This window comes from Arvicanthis niloticus, chromosome 6 (assembly GCF_011762505.2).
Source record: "Arvicanthis niloticus isolate mArvNil1 chromosome 6, mArvNil1.pat.X, whole genome shotgun sequence".
Lineage (NCBI taxonomy): Eukaryota > Metazoa > Chordata > Mammalia > Rodentia > Muridae > Arvicanthis > Arvicanthis niloticus.
The window spans coordinates 23,596,353-23,614,312 of record NC_047663.1 but is presented as its reverse complement, the minus strand read 5'-3'; the positions used below and the strand labels follow the sequence as shown (position 1 = coordinate 23,614,312).

Sequence of the window (17,960 nt, the reverse complement as noted above, 5' to 3'; positions counted from 1 at the left end):
CACATACACACACACATACACACACCATACACATACCACACACACACCACATACAACTACACATACCATCTATACATAGATACACACCACACACATACACAGACCACATACATACCACACACACATACACACACCACATACACATACACCACACACACAATCTAGCATTGAGCCAGCTGTAATAGTACACACCTATAATACACACACACACACATACACAGAGTCTAGCACTGAGCCGACTGTAGTAGTGTATCCCTGTAATCCCAGCCCCTCTTATTTTGACTCCTACTCACTCATCTCTTTGCTCGTTTATTTGTTTTTGAGACAGGATCTCACTGTTCAGCTCTGGATGGTCTGGGGCTCGCTGTGTAGTCTTACAGCAATCCACCTGCTTCCACACCCAAGGGCTGAGATTAAAATGCAGCACCATTGTGCCCAGCCTCACTCACTAGCCGGTCCCGCGGATACAGTTTCAGCACATCAGGATTGTTATTTCCCTCCAGTGGCTCAAGACAGCTGCAGGGTGACAATGCTAGCCTCTTGCTGGTCCAGCAGCAGCCTATCTGCAGCCCATCCCTACTTGTCTGCCAGTCAGGACCCTACACTGCAGCCCACACAGTCTTTCTTTTCTTCTTTTATTTCTTCCCTTTATTTATTTTTTATTTTATGTATGAGTGCTCATAGACACCTGCATGTCAGAAGAGGGCATCAGAAGCCTTTTATAGATGGTCATGAGCCACCATGTGGGTGCCGGGGAATTGAACTCAGGACCTCTGGAAGAACAGCCAGTGCTCTGAACTGCCGAGCCATCTCTCCAGCCCCTACACAACAAGGTCTCACTGTAGCTCAGGCTGGCCTGTCGTTTTCAGTGCTAGTCCTTCAGCTCCCCAAGTGCTGGGATTGCAGGTGTGCACCGCTCTGCCTGGGTACAACTGCAACTTCTATGTGCTGCAGATGGGGGTGTGAACTGGTACTACCACTTTGGGAAACTGGCAATATCTATTAAAAGTAGGTTGCGTAAGTAATACATAGCGCATGGTCGAGCATTCCCACTCATGAGGGTATACCCAAGAGAAATTAGTCCAAAATGTATAGAATAGCAATCATGGAAGAGGTTTTCTTTCTGTTTTGCTTTGTGGTTATTTTTTCTTCTTCTCTTTTTCCCACCCCGAAACAGAGTCTTACTATGTAGCCCTGTCTACCCTTCATCTTTCTTTTTTCTTTTTAGATGTATTTACTTATGTATATAAACAGTCTATTTGCATGTATGTCCTCATGACAGAAGAGAGGGCATCCGATCCCATTACAGATGGTTGTGAGCCACCGTGTGGTTGCTGGGACTTGAACTCAGGACCCCTGGATGAGCAGCTAGTGCTCTTAACCACTGAGCCATCTCTCCAGCCCTGTCCTTCAGCTTTCAATCATCTAATCTCCTGAGTTCTGGCATCAGGTGATTGTAGCAGTTTTATGGTGGTGATGAATTAAGCAGTACCTAAGTGGCTGAGACAGGAGGATTGCTGCAAATTGAGGACAGCCTCAGCTACACATTAAGTTCCAGAGGGGCTGAGGGGGTGGCTTGACAGTAGAACACTTGTTTGGTTTTGGTTCCTCGGTGCTGGGGTGGAGTAGGAAAGGAGAAGAACAGGAACAGAAGACAGGGCTGGAGAGAGGGCTCAGCAAGTGGGAGCACTTCCGGAGCACCCTGGACTGATTCCCATGGGACAGCTCACAACCATCTGTAACTCAGTTCTGGGGACTCCAGTGCCCTCTTCTAGCCTCTGCAGATACCAGATGTTACACAGATGTGCATGTAGACAAAATATTCCTATTCATAAAATAATAAACAACCTGTTTAAAAGGCACATACTGCTCTTGCAGAGGACTGTAGTTCAGTTCCCGGCACCCACTTTCAGTAGCTCACGACTGCTTGTAACTTCAGCTCCAGGGCATCTGAGGGCTTCCTCGGACACCTGCACTTTTATACATGCACCTGTTTGTGTTCATACAATTAGAAATCCCAAGGAAAAGAACAGCTAGGAGTGCTGGTGGCTCACACCTGTTATCAGAGCACTTAGGAGATCGTGACAGGAGGATTTGCCACAAGGGTGAGGCCAGCCCAAGCCAAATAGTGAGTGCTGTTCTAGTCTAGGCCAAAGCCTGAAACCCTATTGCAAGCCAACAAAGATAGAAAAGCAAGCAAGCAGGCTGAGGAGAGCTCGCTGGGTAGGATCACTTGCCAGGCAAGCTTGAGGATCTAAGTTCCAATCCCCAACATCCACATAGAAGCTGTACATGGCTCACAAACGTACAGTGCCAGTGTTGGGGAGCAGAGAGGAGATTGCTGGCCAGCCAGCCTATCTGAACTTCAGGTCTAATGAGAGACCCTGTTTCATAGGAATAAGGTAGAGGGCAATAGAGGACATGTGACAGTCCCCTCTGGTCTCTGTGTTTGTGTGCATGGACTAATACACCTGGATGTACGTCTGTACATACTACAAAAAAAGTCGGCCATGATGACAGACCTGCACAATCCTAGCTCTCTAGAGAATTAAGGCAGGAAGATCATTAATTCAGGTGAACCTGAAGGATGGAGCAAGAACTTATCTTAGAGCAAAAGTAAACATACACACATACATATCACACACACACACATACACACCACACACACCACACATATATCACAAACACTTCCCACCTGCCACACACACTCACTCACATACACACACCACATACACCACAAACATATACCATACACAACACACACCACAAACATATACCATACACCACACACACCTACAACCCCACCCCAGTCTCACACATAACACATGAGCATATAATTCCACAAAAAGGAAATGTTCTTCAACAGGTGAATGAACAAATAAGTGATGATATATTCATACAATGGAATAGTACATGACAATAAAAAGAAAAAAATGACCTTTAGATATATGGATGACTCTCAAACAATACCAAATAACAGAAGTGGGCACATAACACCACACTATGTGATCCATTTAAGAGAAGTGGCGACACAGACCTTTAATCCTAGCACTCAGGAGGCCCAGGCAGGCAAATCTCTGCCAAGTTCAAACCCAGCCTGCCCTACATAGGCTAGTTCCAGGCTAGCCAGGGCTACATAGTGATACCCTACATCTAAATAAATGGATCTCTCTATCACTCCTCTCTGGCCATCCTGATTTTTTTTGTCTTTGGCACAATCATTGTTGGCTTGGAGATTTTGCCTCTTCCATTCCCTAAGCCAAACTGACCACTCAGACAAAACCCACCCCATACTCTGCTCCTCCAGTCTTTTGTTTTGCCCAAGGCACTCCTGGCTTATGACATATGTTTCTTTGTGTATTTGCATAATGGTTACCTCCCATACCAGAATGGCTCAGCCCTACGACTGGATCTTGCTCAACTGGCCAGTATCTGTAATAGTAGCTGGCACAGAGCAGACACTCAATACATATTTGTTGAATGAATAAATTAAGTTGGCTGTAATAAGATCCAGAGGATCAGGACACAGTGCAAGATGATAAGTGTAAGACCTGTAGGAATTAAGCCAAGGAGAATCACTGTTGGTCTGGGAACAGGGAGCAGGAAAAAATAAGAAAACACTCCTTTGAGGAGATGAGCCCAAAGCAGGGACAGGGTTGTCTTTTTTTCTTGTTGTTGCTTTGTTTGCTTGTTTGGGTTTTGGAGACAGGGTCTTTTCATGGAGCACAGGCTTCTCTCAAACTTTCAATCCTCCTGCCTCAGCCTCTGAGTGTTGAATTACATTCATGTACTGCCATGCTCAGCAGGGAGACAGTTCAACAGCCAGAATATAGGACTGAACAGCTAGAAAATTGCCACTGGGAGTCACTTGGGAATTGGGCTCCGTTCGTTCAGTACGAAGGGCTACCCCTGTCCCATTGGCCCAGCCCAGGACATCAAGGAGGGCATAAGCATGGATGCTGAGCCATTCCAGCCTGGTACTGAGGATGCTGCCCTGCCCATGTGCCCACCCCAGGTGGGCAGAGGAGGTGACCCAGTTACTCCTGCTCCTCTTATCCTCATTTCTGCCACTTTCAGAACTGTCATTACTTACAAGGTGACATTCCAGGGCGTGTCCTCTATTGTTCCCTGTACAAAGCTCGGTGTTATTTTTTTCCTAGCCTGGCCTCTAACTCTCTCTATCCCCTGCCTCATCATCCTGAGTATGGAGTTTGCAGGGTTTGTTCATATTCTCCTGTTTAATTTTTCCAGCAAACCCAAAAAGCTGGATGTGTCTGCTACACTTCCTATGTGGAAAACTGAGATCCTGAGAGACTTGGTTTTCGCCCGGAATTCTCTACAAAGCTGAGGATGACCTTGAACTTCTGATCCAACTGCTTCCACTTTCCAAGTGTGGGTGTTATATGCATAAACCATCATCAATGGCCAGAGACATTTTTAAAAAACACACACACAGAGGCAACAAGAGGCCAAGTTGTCGTCCTGGGTCTCAAATCCACCCTTTCTGACTCTGGATCCCATATCCAAGGAGTCTATATCACTGAGAAACATGCACCCTTTAAGCTTCGGGCCACCCTTTTGGTGGCTGGTGTGACCATGTTTCTTTCTCTTCCCTGCCTGTGTTGGGTGGATGGTTCAAAGATCTGAATGGTAACAATGGGCTGGGAATGAGGAAGAAAACTGAAGAGAAGCATCAGGTCTCCTGAGCTGGTAATTTGAAGAAACTATCCCCAGTTCTGTTGGGTAGGAGAGAGCAAAATACAGGCAGTGACATTTTCAGCCACCAGGTGGCAGTACAGAGACTACTTTCACAGGGTGCCTAGGAGTGGGAATAATAGGCACAGAACATTCCCCAGCCCCAGCCCCCTTCAGCCCCCTTTAGACAGAGTCTCATTTCATAGCTCTGGTTGGCCTGGAACTTCCCATGTAGACCAGGCTGGGGTCAAAACTCACAGAGATCTGCCTGCTACTGCCTCTGTGCCAGGATTAAAGGTGTGAGCCATCATACTCTTCCTCAACCTGAATTTTTGAGACAGAGTCTCTCACTAAGCCTGAAGCTTGATGATTTAGGTAGAGTAGCTGGCTACCCTGGGGTCCACTTGTCTTTGTCCCTCCCAGCTTTGGGGTTACAAGCACACCACACAGCTTTTACACTGGTGCTAAGGGTCCAAACTTTGGTCCTCTTAACTTGAACAACAAGCACTTTACCCATTGAGTTATTGACCCTGCTCTGTTATTATTGTCATTATTAATTTTAAAACTAGGGGCTCATAAGCTGGGTGTGATAACGTATGCCTTTAATCCCATCACTCCGGAGGCAGAGGCAAGAGGATCTCTGTGAGTTCGAGGCCAGCCTGGTTTACATAGTAAGTTCCAGGACAGCCAGAGCTACATAATAGAGACTGTGTCTCAAGAAAGAAAACAAGGGCTGGGTAGTGGCTCACTCTGTTAGTCCTAGCAATGGGGAGGCAGAGGCAAATGGATCTCCATGTCCAAGGCCAGCCTGGTCTACAGAGAGAGTTCTAGGACAGTCAGAGCTACAAAGAGAAACCATGTCTTGAAAAAACAAAAACCAAAAAAACCCTCCCTCCAAATAAACAAACAAAAAATTAAGGATTCAATTCCTAGCACCTGCATGCTGGCTCACAACCATCTCTAACTCCGGTTTCAGGAGATCTGATGTCTACTTCTGGCCTCCTCAGGTACAAGACACATATGAAGTACACAGACATGTAAGCAGGCAAAATATCCATACACATAAAAAAAAAAGTTTCACTAGGTAGCTCATGCTAGCTGAAAATTCACTCTGTAGCCCTCCTTGCCCTAAGCTTACAGTCATCCTCCTGCTTCAGCTTATCAAATGCCAAGTTTATAAGCATGAACCACACACCCAGAAAGTGTCTTCTTTCTATTTGTACGTTTTAAAACACAATTATGGTTGGGCATGGTAGTGGATGCTTTTAATTCCAGAAATCCAGAGGCAGAAACAGGCAGATCTCTGTGAATTTGAGGCCAGTCTGGTTTACATGGTGACAGTTATGGGCTGGAGAGATGGCTCAGCAGTTACGAACACTTATTTCTATTATAGAAGATATTGGTTCAATTCCTACCACCAACATGGTGGCTCACAGCCATCTGCAACTCCAATGTGAGGGGATCCCATGCCTTCCTCTGACCTCCAAGGGTACCAGGCTCACATGATGTACACATACTTATGTGCAGACAAAACACTCATACACATATAAACAACTCATTTACAACAAGAAGAAAAGGAGGAGGAAGAGGAGAAGGGGGAAGAAGAGAAGGAGGAAAAAGAGGAAGAAGAGGAAGAAAAGGAAAAGAAGGGAAAAAAAGAGGAGGAAGAGGAGAGTACAGAGCCACCCAGCACTGAAAGCACAAAATCTGAAGACCCTGGCTCATTTCTATAGACTTCATGTAGAAAATGGGAGGTAGAGTCTTGGTTTCTTTCTTCCCCAAGTGATATGATTGATTTTTCCCCAAGTGAGATGTCCCTATATTCACCCTAGTGGCTGCTCTTTGATATAGGCGGAACAAGAGAGCTTTGCTTTAGCTATACTGGGCAGAGAATACCCTCAGGAGAGGGGGCACTGAAGCCAGGGCTTGGACAATGAGCGTGAGACAAAGATAACTCTTTCAAAAGCTTTGAGGGGGGAACTTCATGGTAAGAAGGAATTGAAAATGGGTTCCCTGCGGGGAAGAACTGAGGGGGCCAGAGGGGGGTCAAGGACAACAAAAAAAGATCTACCTCACCTGGGCCCACGGGGGCTCACAGAAACTGAACCACCAACCAAAAAGCATGCATGGGCTGGACCTAGACCCCCTACACATATATAGCAGAGGTGCAGCTTGGTCTTCATGTGGGCTCCCTAACAATTGGTTCTGGGGCTGTCTCTAACTCTGTTGCCTGACTTTGGGTTCCTTTCCCCTGGCTAGGACGCCTTGTCTGGCCTCAGTGGGAGAGGATGCGCTTAGTCCTGCCGGGACTTGATATGCCAGGGAAGGTTGGCACTTATGGGGTACCAATTTCTCTAAGGGGAAGGGAAGAGGAGGGGCCATGAGGGTGGAACTGGGAGGAGAGGGGGAAGGGGGCTCTGATCAGGGTATAGTATAAAGTGAATAAATAAATAAATAAAGATAAAAAGAAATTAGGAAAAAAGAAAGAAAGTAGGTTTACATATCGCTGGGCCACCGAAGACAGGACAGGGAAGGAGATGAAGCAAAGAGCTCAGAAACTCTAGTAAACAGCGCAGACTCACTGCATCTCTGGTCCAGTCACCCCATTATCAGATATTCATGATGTAGCTACCTGATGGCATCCACTGATCCTGCCTGGTATGTGTTCCTTGCATTCACCGATTAGTAATGAAATCCTATTCATCTTTCTTTCTTTTTCTTTTCTTTTGGTGTTCTGGGACAGAATTTCTCTGTGTGGCCCTGACTGTCCTGGAACTTGCTCTGTGGACCAGGATGCCCTCCAGCTAAGAGATCCGCCTGCCTCCGCCTCCTTTACTCATCTCGCAAGGGTTAGTTCAAACCATTTACAAACCTCTTCTCATTCTTCAGCAGGAATTAATCACTCCTGTGACATCCCAGCGCATGTCACAACTCTAATCACATGCTGATTTGGATGTCAGCTGGCTGTTTACATGCCAGCCTGCGTACCGTGCACCAGCACGGTGAGTTCCCTCCCGGAGGGCAGAAGCTCTGTCTGTCTTAGTCACCTCTGGAACCATCTCCAGGTACCTAGCTCAATGCATGGCCCAAAGCAGGTGCTCAACGTGACATTTAGCACTAGTGGGTGCGGCCCAGCACTTAAGGCAGAACGTAAGGAAAACAAAAATAATAACAGCCTATGGCTTATCACATGCTTTCCCACTCATTACTTGATGAGCGTTCAAGGACTCTGTGAGATAGAAAGGACAAACACTGTGAGGTAGCTGAGACCCAAGAGCACACAGTAAGTGGGGATTAAGCGCCAATACTGTTCTTTTACTTGAGGTTCAGCCCTGGTCATTGGGTTGACTTGAGGAACAGTGAGACATAGGAAAGCAATGGGGCTGCTTGGAGTGGTGGTGAGCTTTGTGTATGAAGAAGAGATCCTTAGTCATCCGCAACAGAGTTAAGCAATGGAAACCAGCGAAGGGCAAGGACTCGTCTCTCATCCAAGAACCTAGAGGAGTTCATGACACCATGCCTCAGCCTAGTGAGCTGGGCATCCCCGGGTTCGGTGGTTACAATGACCTAACCAATGACTTGCTAGCAGAAACGCGCCTCTCTGTTGCTATGACAACTAGAGCTTGTCTATTGGGCCTCTGCAAGGGTGTTCTAGCCATATTGGGGCTTATGGTGTGTGTGTGTACGCGCGTGCATGCATAAACATGAAAAAAAAATGAGAGTGGTTCTCTACATGCAAGGTCTATATGCTCAGGCCGCATCTGACCAATTAAATAAGCATCTCGTGAACTGAACCCTGGCATCACTAGCTACGGAAAGCCTCGCGGGCGGCCCCAGTTGCAGTCCAAGATGCAAACCCGGCTTTTAACTCTGGAGCTCGGCTCGGTCTCCCGACCTTCTCAAAACGGTGGCGCTCCGCCCCCACGTGCGCCGGTAGAGGGCAGGCTTCCCAGGGCGCATGCGTCCCGCGGCTCTCGGCGCTCGGCTCCCTCCTCCTTTTTCCCCCGCCTCCATTTTGTTCGCGGACGCTGGGGACGGTGGGAGCGGATCCATTTCCGGGTTGGTAAAAGGGGCGGCGGCGAGAAAGAGAGCTTGCGGCGGGGCGAACGGGCAGGACCAAACCAGGACTGAGGTGACGGAGGATTCGCTCCCGGAGCAGCCCCCGCCAGGTGGGCAAGACGCCGAGGCGGCTGAGCCCGCCGCTGAGGTGACCTGCGGACCTGAGTGGGAGGGAGAGCCGGGAAGGGGGGCTGTGGGGGGGAGGGGACACCGGAGGAGGGGCCTGAGCGGAGAGGGGGCCGGGGGCGGGGCCTGGAGACCCCGGAGAAGGGGCGTGGGGCACCCGAGTGGAGGGTGGTGGAGTGCGGCGGGGACCGACTGAGCAAATGGGCAGGAGGGAGGTTTTTTGAGAGACAGGAAATTAGAGATCCTGGAGGGTTGGGTGAGGTGAGTAAGACGGCAGGCAACTCTGGGGGAGGAAGGAGGGGGACCGTGCGCGGAGGGGGAGATGGGGAAGGGAGGACCTGTTGGGAAAGGTAATTATTGGGAGGATGCTCTTGAGTTGAGGAGGATGGCGTGACGTTTCGGGATTGATTTGGGTGAAAAGGATGATTGGGAGCGACGCTGTTTACCTTGGAGGAGATGTGGAGGGTGTTGGATGAGGGAGTCGGAGAGATGTCTGAGATGCGCTTGGAAGCACCCGGAGTTGAAGGGTTCCTGTTGAAGCGGCGTGAAATGAGGGGAGATGAAAGTCTGAAGGCGCTACACGTAGGCTGTGTGTGCGGTTGAGTTACTGATTAGGAAGGCATATTCTGGTAGGATGATATTGAAACGAGGAGCTAGAGGAAGCTGTTGTGCACTGGAATCTCCCCCTGCCCACCCCCACCCCCCTTCTGCTGGCGAGTAAATCCTGATCCACCTGCATGCTGGACAAGGACTGTACCTCTAAGCTACATCTGATCCATGAAATTATTATTACTTTTTTTTGAGACTGTTTCTCTGTAACCCTCCCTGTCCTGTCCTGGAACTCAGTCTGTAGACCAGGTTGGCCCCGAACTCACAGAGATCTGCCTACCTCTACCTCTGGAGCACTGGGAGGTGTGGGCCACCACCAATGCTCAACATGCATATTTTTGTTTGTTTGTTGTTTTGTTTTGTTTCTTTCAAGACTGGGTTTCTCTCTGTAACAGCCCTGGTTGTTCTGGTGCTCACTCTGTAGATCAGGCTGGTCTTGAATTCACAGAGATCTGCCTGCATCTGTCTCCTGAGTGCTGGGGTTAAAGATGTGTGCCACCTCCACCCAGCTATCTTAATATATTTTTTTAAAGATTTATTTATTTTATGTGTATGTGTCTGTCTTCAGACACACCAGAAGAGGGCATCAGATTCCATTACAGATGGTTGTGAGCTACCATGTGGTTGCTGGGAATTGAACCCAGGACCTCTGGAAGAGCAGCCAGTGCTCTTAACCACTGAGTCATCTCTCCAGCTTGCTATCTTAATATTTTTAATAGTCAAGATTTTTATGTTGCTGTGTTGTTATCACCAAGAGGAAGTAGTGAACTTTAGAGTCTGAAATGAATGAATTCAGCTCTTAGTGACTTGGAGAACACACTGCCTTATTGTCTAACTACCCGGGTATTGTAGAGAGTTGAGCCATATGCCTTGGGTCAGTCACTGAAGGTGTGTGGCCTTGCTGTCACTGTTTGGGACCATGCTGTAGACAGGATTTCTGTCATTTCAGGATGCTTTCCTGTCAATCCTTTGAAATTCTGTTTTAGCTTTTTCTTTGGCTGTAATACTCTGAGCATTTGACTGGGAAGAGAACTTGTTTAGCCTAGAAGTGTTTCTGCAGTCTCATGTGGATTTGCCAGAGACTGGGTAGTTTTCTTTCTCACTCTTGATATCAGAAATAGTGTTTACATTAGTTGGTGCTGATTACTTATGTGGACACAAAGGTAAGATTAAGGGGTGGGGAAGGATATTGGAAATATAATAGTTGTCCCGGGCTCCCCCCTCCCCCCAACCCCTGGAAACAGGGTTTACCCCGTGTAGCCATGGGTGTCTTGGAACTCACTCTGTACACTAGGCTGGCCTTGAATTTATAGAGACCCACCTGCCTCTGCCTCTACCTCCTAAGTGCTGGGATCAAAGACATGTGCCGTCTGGCCAGAATAGCTTTTAAGTTTTACTTTGGACTTTGAGGAAAAGGAATCCTGTTCTTTTGGAGGGAATCTCATCACATGCTCTTGCTTGGCTGCAGCCTCCTGACCTGCTCCCCTGCATACTTGAGTATGTTTTTCCTGCTGCCCTTTAGTAATTCTGAAGGTCACAGGCTGTTTGGGCTGTTCTAACAAAACCTAGTTTTCATACTGACTCAGGAAGAGCTGCAGACAGCAAAGTGAATGTGCGTATTTAGAGACAAAAACTTGTGTAATGTCACGCTACAGGATTTTTCTGTGGAGCCCTGGCTGTCCTGGAACTTGTTTTGTTGACTAGGTTGGTCTTAAACTCAGAGTTGCTCCTGCCTCTGCCTCCAGAGTGTTAGGATTAAAGGCATGCGCCACGACTGCCAGGCTTTTGTGGTTTATTTTTAAGGGTTTTGTTCTAAGTTGTAGACACTCAGAGCTCTTGGAATGGCCTGCTCCTTTAGCACAGTGACTTTCGGTCTTTCCTGTCACATTTTCCCACTGCTCTGCTCGACTAGTCCTAAGTGGAAACTGGCATGTCACCCCTCCTCCTCTGGTGGGCATCTTGTCTGTGTCACAGCTTGATACCACCAAAATGAAAGGATTCTTGTCTGCCTCTAATAGGGACAGTGACAGAAGCTGAGCTGGGTTTCTTGAGTCAGAGAATGGATTCTGTCAAAGCAAAGAATACTTTCAGAGACACAAACTGGGACCTTGAAGCTGTGACTAACATTTTGGCAACATGCATCCCTTGCCGAATAACTTCTTTTCTTTAGGAGTGTGATTGTTGATCTCTTTCTCAAAGTAAGCTCTTGTTAACTATTCTTCACACAGCTCCCAAGCAGAAGCTGGTGGAATTCCGGCTGATTGACCGCCTCTTGGGGAATATGCCCTGGATTAGAGTGGATGGGGCAGTCCATGTTGAAATGGAGGCCACTGATAGATTGCAAGGGCTGCTCTTCAAGGAACTAGAGGCAGAAGTCTTCGCTGACTGTTTGGCAGTCCTTTTCTTCTAACTTCAAGTCTCTTTTTTATTCATCTGGTGATTGAATGCAGAATCCTTTCATTTGCCTGACTTTGCAAGACCAGAGCATGAGGAAGACTGTGTTTCAAGCTTTCTTCTCACTTCCGAGTCTTTGAGCCAGAAGAGCCGAACAGGCTGAAGTTAGGAACATTTCAGCAGGTCTGTGTTACCCCTACGTTCTCTCAGTGTTCGGGGATAAAATCATCTCGAGCTTCATGTGTGCTAGGCAAGTGCTCTACCACTGAACTCCACCTCCAGCCCCAGGAAATGTTTCCTGCCATTGTCTGTGACAAGGTACTGAAAAATGTTAAGTAGAAGCCAGGTGATGAGGTTCATGCTGGCAGTCCCAGCACTCGGGATGCTGAGGATGCTGGCAGGTTCAAGGCCAGTCAGGGCTACAGAGTGAGATCCTCTCTTAAAACCCAAAGGGGTAATATAAAGAATTTAAAGATGTTAGAGAAAAAACTGCTGATAGGCGATTTAATATCTAAGTCAGTCTTAATAACTTAATGGTTTTGGCTTTGCATGCAAAGAGATTCTTTGGAGGCATAGAGCACTCAGATTGCTGAGCTAGGAATTGGCCTACCTGGCTTTTTAGGCTGTTCAATTGTGTTCTACATAGTAAATAACCTTTTGTTTTTCAGGAGGTAAGTAGTTGAAGATAACATTATCTGTACTGGATCTTGGGGTGAATTATGATGATGTTTTCTTGACTACATGCCAGTAGCCCCAATAGCACTAGAGATAACCCAAATGAATTTTCTTTTGTCTTTGAATCCAGACTTTATTTCTCATCATTAGTGTATTTTTGTTGTTGTCGTTTTGTTTGTTTTTCGAGACAGGATTTCTCTGTATAGCCCTGGCTGTCCTGGAACTCACTCTGTAGACCAGGCTGGCCTCGAACTCAGAAATCCACCTACCTTTGCCTCCCAAGTGCTGGGATTAAAGGCATGTACCACCACCGCCCAGCCATTAGTGTATTTTTAAAAGTAGTATATATTATTACTGTATATATGCATGGTGTGTGTGTGTGTGTGTGTGTGTGTGAGAGAGAGAGAGAGAAAGAGAGAGAGAGAGAAGGGAGAGAGGGGACAGGAGTATGTGCTGTGGCACATTATGTTGGTCAGAGGACTACTGCTGGAATCTCCCCTCTGCCTTTATGTTCTGGGGATTGAAGTGAGGTTACCATGGCTTACCTGGCACATGCCATTACCTATGGAGCTATCCCACCAGCCATAGAATAGCCTAGTTTTAACACTCAGATTGAAAAACCTGGAAGGGTGGCTAATGATGGAACTTAGTGGAAGAGCACTGTCTGCCTAAGCCAGAGGTAGAGTGGGTCCCCATCGACCCTCTTCCACGGTGGGGAGAAAAGGCCAGGAGGTTTAGATATGGAGAGTTTGACTCTGGTCCAGAGTTTTGAGTTTTTAATTGTGGCAACAGCATGAGTTATGCTCATGTTCCAGGTCTTTCTTTTGTGAAAAGTGGTATATGTGGTAGATTACATCCCCTTACTTTTGATTAAAACGGTATGTGCGTGCATATGTGTGTGTCATTGTGTGTGTGTACGTGTACTCAAGTGAGTGAGTGAATCAGAGAGATGCTAGAGTATGGGTGTGGATACTGCTGCACAGCTGGAGGAGAAGACAAATGTGTAGATTGAGTTTTCTTCTATCTACATTTATGTGGGCTTCAGGGATCAACTCGGGTCATCAGGTTTGCATTGTTGAGGGCAGCATTGTTTAGCCACCTCATTGGCCCCACCTTAGGAATTTTGAGACATGGCCTTACTCTGTAGCACTTTACTGGTCCCAGGTCCCTAACACTGTCAGATGTGAGTCCCAACTGCCTGTAACTCCAAATCCAGGGGATCCAGCATTGCCCTCTTCTGGATGCTGGGAGCACCCACATGTGTGATCTGTGCTGGTAGACACACACACACACATGAACACGCACACACACGAACATGCACACACACACACACCACTTTTAAAAGAGAAATAAAGATGAAATTGTTTTTTGGAGATTTTATATGTTAGGCCAGTTGTAGTGGGGCTTCCTTTTAAAATGTATCTTGAGAGGTTGGAGACGGTGCATCAGGAATTCCAGGTCATCGTCAGCTACGTAGCAAGTTCAAGACCAATGTGGGCTATAGGAAACTTGTTCAAAAAACAGATTTTATAATTTAGGTAAGTAGTACACAATTCAAGTAGCAAAAAGTAACTGAAGCTGAGCAGTTGACTCATGCTTGCAATGTCAGCGCTCCAAGGGCAAAGCAGAGGGTTGAGTTTAAGATCAGCTTGAGCTGTTCAGCAGGATCCAAGCTTAGCTCAGTGGTCGGACACTTGCCTTACATGTGCAAGGAACACTCAGCACTGGGGAGAAGTGTATAATATATTCTACCTTTGACTTGCCTTCAGCCCAGCCCACTGTTCCATTGTTACAGGGGCTGGGAACTGCCTGACATGGGTGCTAGAACTCCAATCCAGATCTTGGAAGAGCAGTGTGTTCTCTCGATGGCTGGTTCATCTCTGCAGCCTGAGGCTACACCGTTAATACTACCTGTATCTTTTGTTTTTTAAAATATAAAGCGCTTCATGAATTTGGATAAACTCCTTGTGCAAAGGCCATGCTAATCTCTGTATTGATCCAATTTTAGTGTATGTGCTGCGAAGGGAGCATGCATGTTTTGTTTTTATTGTTGTTGTTGGTTTTTGAGACGGGGTTTCTCTCTGGCTGTCTGGAAACCAAGTCTGTAGACCAGGCTAGCCTTAACCTCAGAGATTCTCCTGCCTCTGCCTCCCGAGCACTAGGATTAGAAGGCCTGTGTCACCACTGCCAGGTTGCATCTTTTGGTTTTTGATGTGTTTTGGTCATTATCCCCCTGTAGCGATAGATTTGCTCTAACCTGATACTCAAACTTTGCAGTCTTTTACAAACTATGCTCCAAAAAATTACCACAATGTGTTTTAGCTTTTGAAATCGTTTTTTAGATTTTCTTGCTCCTTTATTTTCTACCAACTGAACTATAACCCAACCTTTTTAATTTAATTTTAATTTTAATCTTTTAATTTCTCATTAAAAAGAAATTACATGTGTGTACGTGATTGCTCACACATGCCTGTGGAGGACAGAAGAGGGTGTCGGATTCCATGGAGATGGAGTTTTATAGGTGGTTGTGAGCCTGCAGGTAGAGATGAGACTTGGGTCATGAGGAAGGACCACTCTTAACCGTGGAAACGTCTCTCTAGCCGCTTGCTTTGTTTTCTTGAGGCAGGCAGGGTGTTGTAGCTCAGACTGCCTTTTAAGTGTGTGCCACTGCTCAGGCTTTCTTTCCTTTGACGCAATTCTTAAGTTCACGGCAACTGAGGACATTTTCCCCTAATGTGTGCCAAGCACCCTGCTGGATGCTAGAGACACAGCCACACAAACTGCCTTAAGGTTTTGCCTTTGTGACAGTTATGGTCTACAAGAAAAGACCTCCATTAAAGAAATGATTAACTGTTGCTGCATTCCCAGTGTAGGCAGCTAATGGGGAGCCCAGGCTGACTGAGTAGAGAGGGCAGTCAGGGGGAGAACTTGGAGGAACTGACTTTTAAGGTGAAACCTTAGGCTGAGGGAGGATTTAGGGTCATTTTAGGTGGAGGTCCTGAGGAAGGGATGGATTTTGAGGGAAGAAGGCCCTCATACTGCCCAGGTGAGAAGCAGAGCTGTTAGGGGCGAGAGACTGGGGCTCATTCCAGGCACCTCAGTTAGCTAACTACTTACTTTTTGTGATACTGAAGACCAGACTCAGGGCCTCAAGCAGGCCAGGCAAGTCTCTGCCTCTGAGCTATACCGCCACGGCAGCTTCGGAGCATGCTGAGCTCGGCAGTAGGAGCCCGTGGGTCACTCTTTCCACGATGCTGGTCACTGCCGTGGATGCCGGAGTCTTCGGATCTTGTTTTCCCTTGGTGCCTGCCCCTTAGTCTCAGCTTCCCTGGTTTTGTAAGTTAAGCCTGGTTGGCTGGATTAGGTTTTAAGATTACTGGGGAGCAGTCTTTAGATTAAGGTGGATGCTGGGGTTATTAGTTGGCTATTGAGGAGACAAGATCTGTAGGTGTAGGGAATATTGACGGCTTTTCTGAATCTCCTGGGGCCAAGCAGAGAGTACCAGGCTTCTTATATGAACTTGTGAGAGTTGTGTTCTGTCATCTAATCACCTGGGTCGAACTTCCCATAGGACACGTAAATCTTGTTGAGTGTGCGAGTGACTGAGGACCCTGAGGGAAGGGCTGTCCTGACCCAGAATGTATGAAAGCATTTTTATCTGGGGCCATTCTAACAGTAGAAAAGCATTTGTTGCTGCTGACTTTTGTTCAGGAATCACAGCATTCAAAGCGCAGATGGTCCTGTGTGATTGAGTACTTTTCTTACGTAATTGATCAGCCTGCTCTGCTTTCATAACTTCAAGCAGACTCTTGATTTAGCCCTATCGCTGGTGATCCAGGATGACGGTGTGCAAGTGTTTCCAGCATCTCTGCAAGAGGCATTGCATTTCTGGTGGCTCAAGGGTATTAGAATGTGAGAGGAGAGACTTCTACAGGGAATGTCATGGTGTTGTCATTAGATTGTCTGTGGTGAGTTGGGACTTAATACATTGTTTGAAATGAGGCATGGCACCTCTCCCTCTGTGAAGTCCATCAGTGATTTCATGAAGCATCTATTTGGAGTTTCTTTTTTTTTTTTTTGGTTTTTCGAGACAGGGTTTCTCTGTGTAGTCCTGGCTGTCCTGGAACTCACTCTGTAGACCAGGCTGGCCTCGAACTCAGAAATCCACCTGCCTCTGCCTCCCAAGTGCTGGGATTAAAGGCGTGCGCCACCACCGCCCGGCCCTATTTGGAGTTTCTTTCAGGCCTTTTCTTAGTGAAGTCTGTCACTGGCTTTCCACCGTTGTCTCTGTGCTTTCTGCTTTGTGCTTAGGATGTGCACATGGAGGATGCTCTGATGGAGGTGAGCAGCTACTTATAAGAGAGATGGCTAGCTCACAGTAAGAGTCTCCCACTTTACCATCAGTGACTAGGTCTCTGCTTTTTTTGTTTGTAATAGATTTCTTTTTTAAAGTTTGGTTTTTGTTGTTGTTTTTTGTTTTGTTGTTTTTTGTTGTTGTTTTTTAAAGACAAACTCTTGCTGTGAAACCTTGGCTGGCCTAAAACTCTGGGTCTGGTCAGTGTAATGCCACCCTTAAAAAAAACAAAAGGCAGCTGGTCGAGACAGGGTTTCTCTGTGTAGCCCTGGCTATCCTGGAACTCACTCTGTAGACCAGGCTGGCCTCGAACTCAGAAATCCGCCTGCCTCTGCCTCCCAAGTACTGGGATTAAAGGCGTGCGCCACCACCGCCCTGCAGCAGCTGGATACTTAATCCCAATTTGGAGTAGGGAGACAGGTAATTTCTATGAGTCCAAAGCTAGCCTGGTCTACAGAGTAAGTTCCAGGCCAGTGTACATAATAAAGAGACCCTGTCTCAAAAGAATAAGAAAACAAGACCTTAAAAGTGGTAAAGTAAGTGTCTTAGTTAGGGTTTCCATTGCTGTGAAGACACACCATGACCAAGGTAACTTATAAAGGACAACATGTAATTGAGGCTGGCTTACAGGTACAGAGGTTCAGTTCATTATCATCAAGGCAGGAAACATGGCAGCAAGCAAGGTAAGGTCCAGGCAGGCGTGGCTGGAGGAGCTGAGAGTCTACATCTACACACTAGCTTCCAGCAGCTAGAAGAGTGGCTCCCACATGCTTTGGAGGAGGGTCGCATTGCCCACCCCACAGTGACACCTCCTCCAACAAGGCCACACCTTTAATGCCCCTTCCTGGGCCAAGCATATTCAAACCACAGTGATAGGTCCCCCTTGTGTGACCCTCCTGCCTCAGCCTTCTGAGATCTGTGACTCCAGGCATGTTCCACTGTGCCCATCTGATCCTTTTCTTGTGCCGTTATATTTGACTTTTTAAAATGTTTATTTAAAGAAATGAGTCCTGTTGTGCTACCCACACTGGCTCCAAATTCCCGGCTC

At 47.0% G+C, this 17,960-nt stretch overlaps 1 protein-coding gene and 1 non-coding gene across 5 annotated transcripts in view; one reads left to right on the top strand and one right to left on the bottom strand.

Moving 5' to 3' along the window:
- The first annotated feature begins 8,694 nt into the window (after positions 1–8,694).
- Positions 8,695–17,960, top strand: part of Wipf2 (WAS/WASL interacting protein family member 2) — a 37,297-nt gene continuing 28,031 nt past the window's right edge. The window contains exons 1-2 of one of the 4 annotated variants that reach the window (XM_076935823.1): positions 8,695–8,864; positions 11,940–12,066. The gene's annotated coding sequence lies outside the window, so the exon portion shown is untranslated. Of the gene's footprint in view, positions 8,903–11,939; positions 12,067–17,960 lie in introns of all 4 variants that reach the window. The other 3 variants (XM_076935822.1, XM_076935821.1, XM_034505484.2) reach the window with 3 other exon arrangements.
- Positions 14,487–14,589, bottom strand: LOC117712107 (U6 spliceosomal RNA). The gene has a single exon (XR_004607185.1). It is a non-coding gene; the product is annotated as a U6 spliceosomal RNA (small nuclear RNA).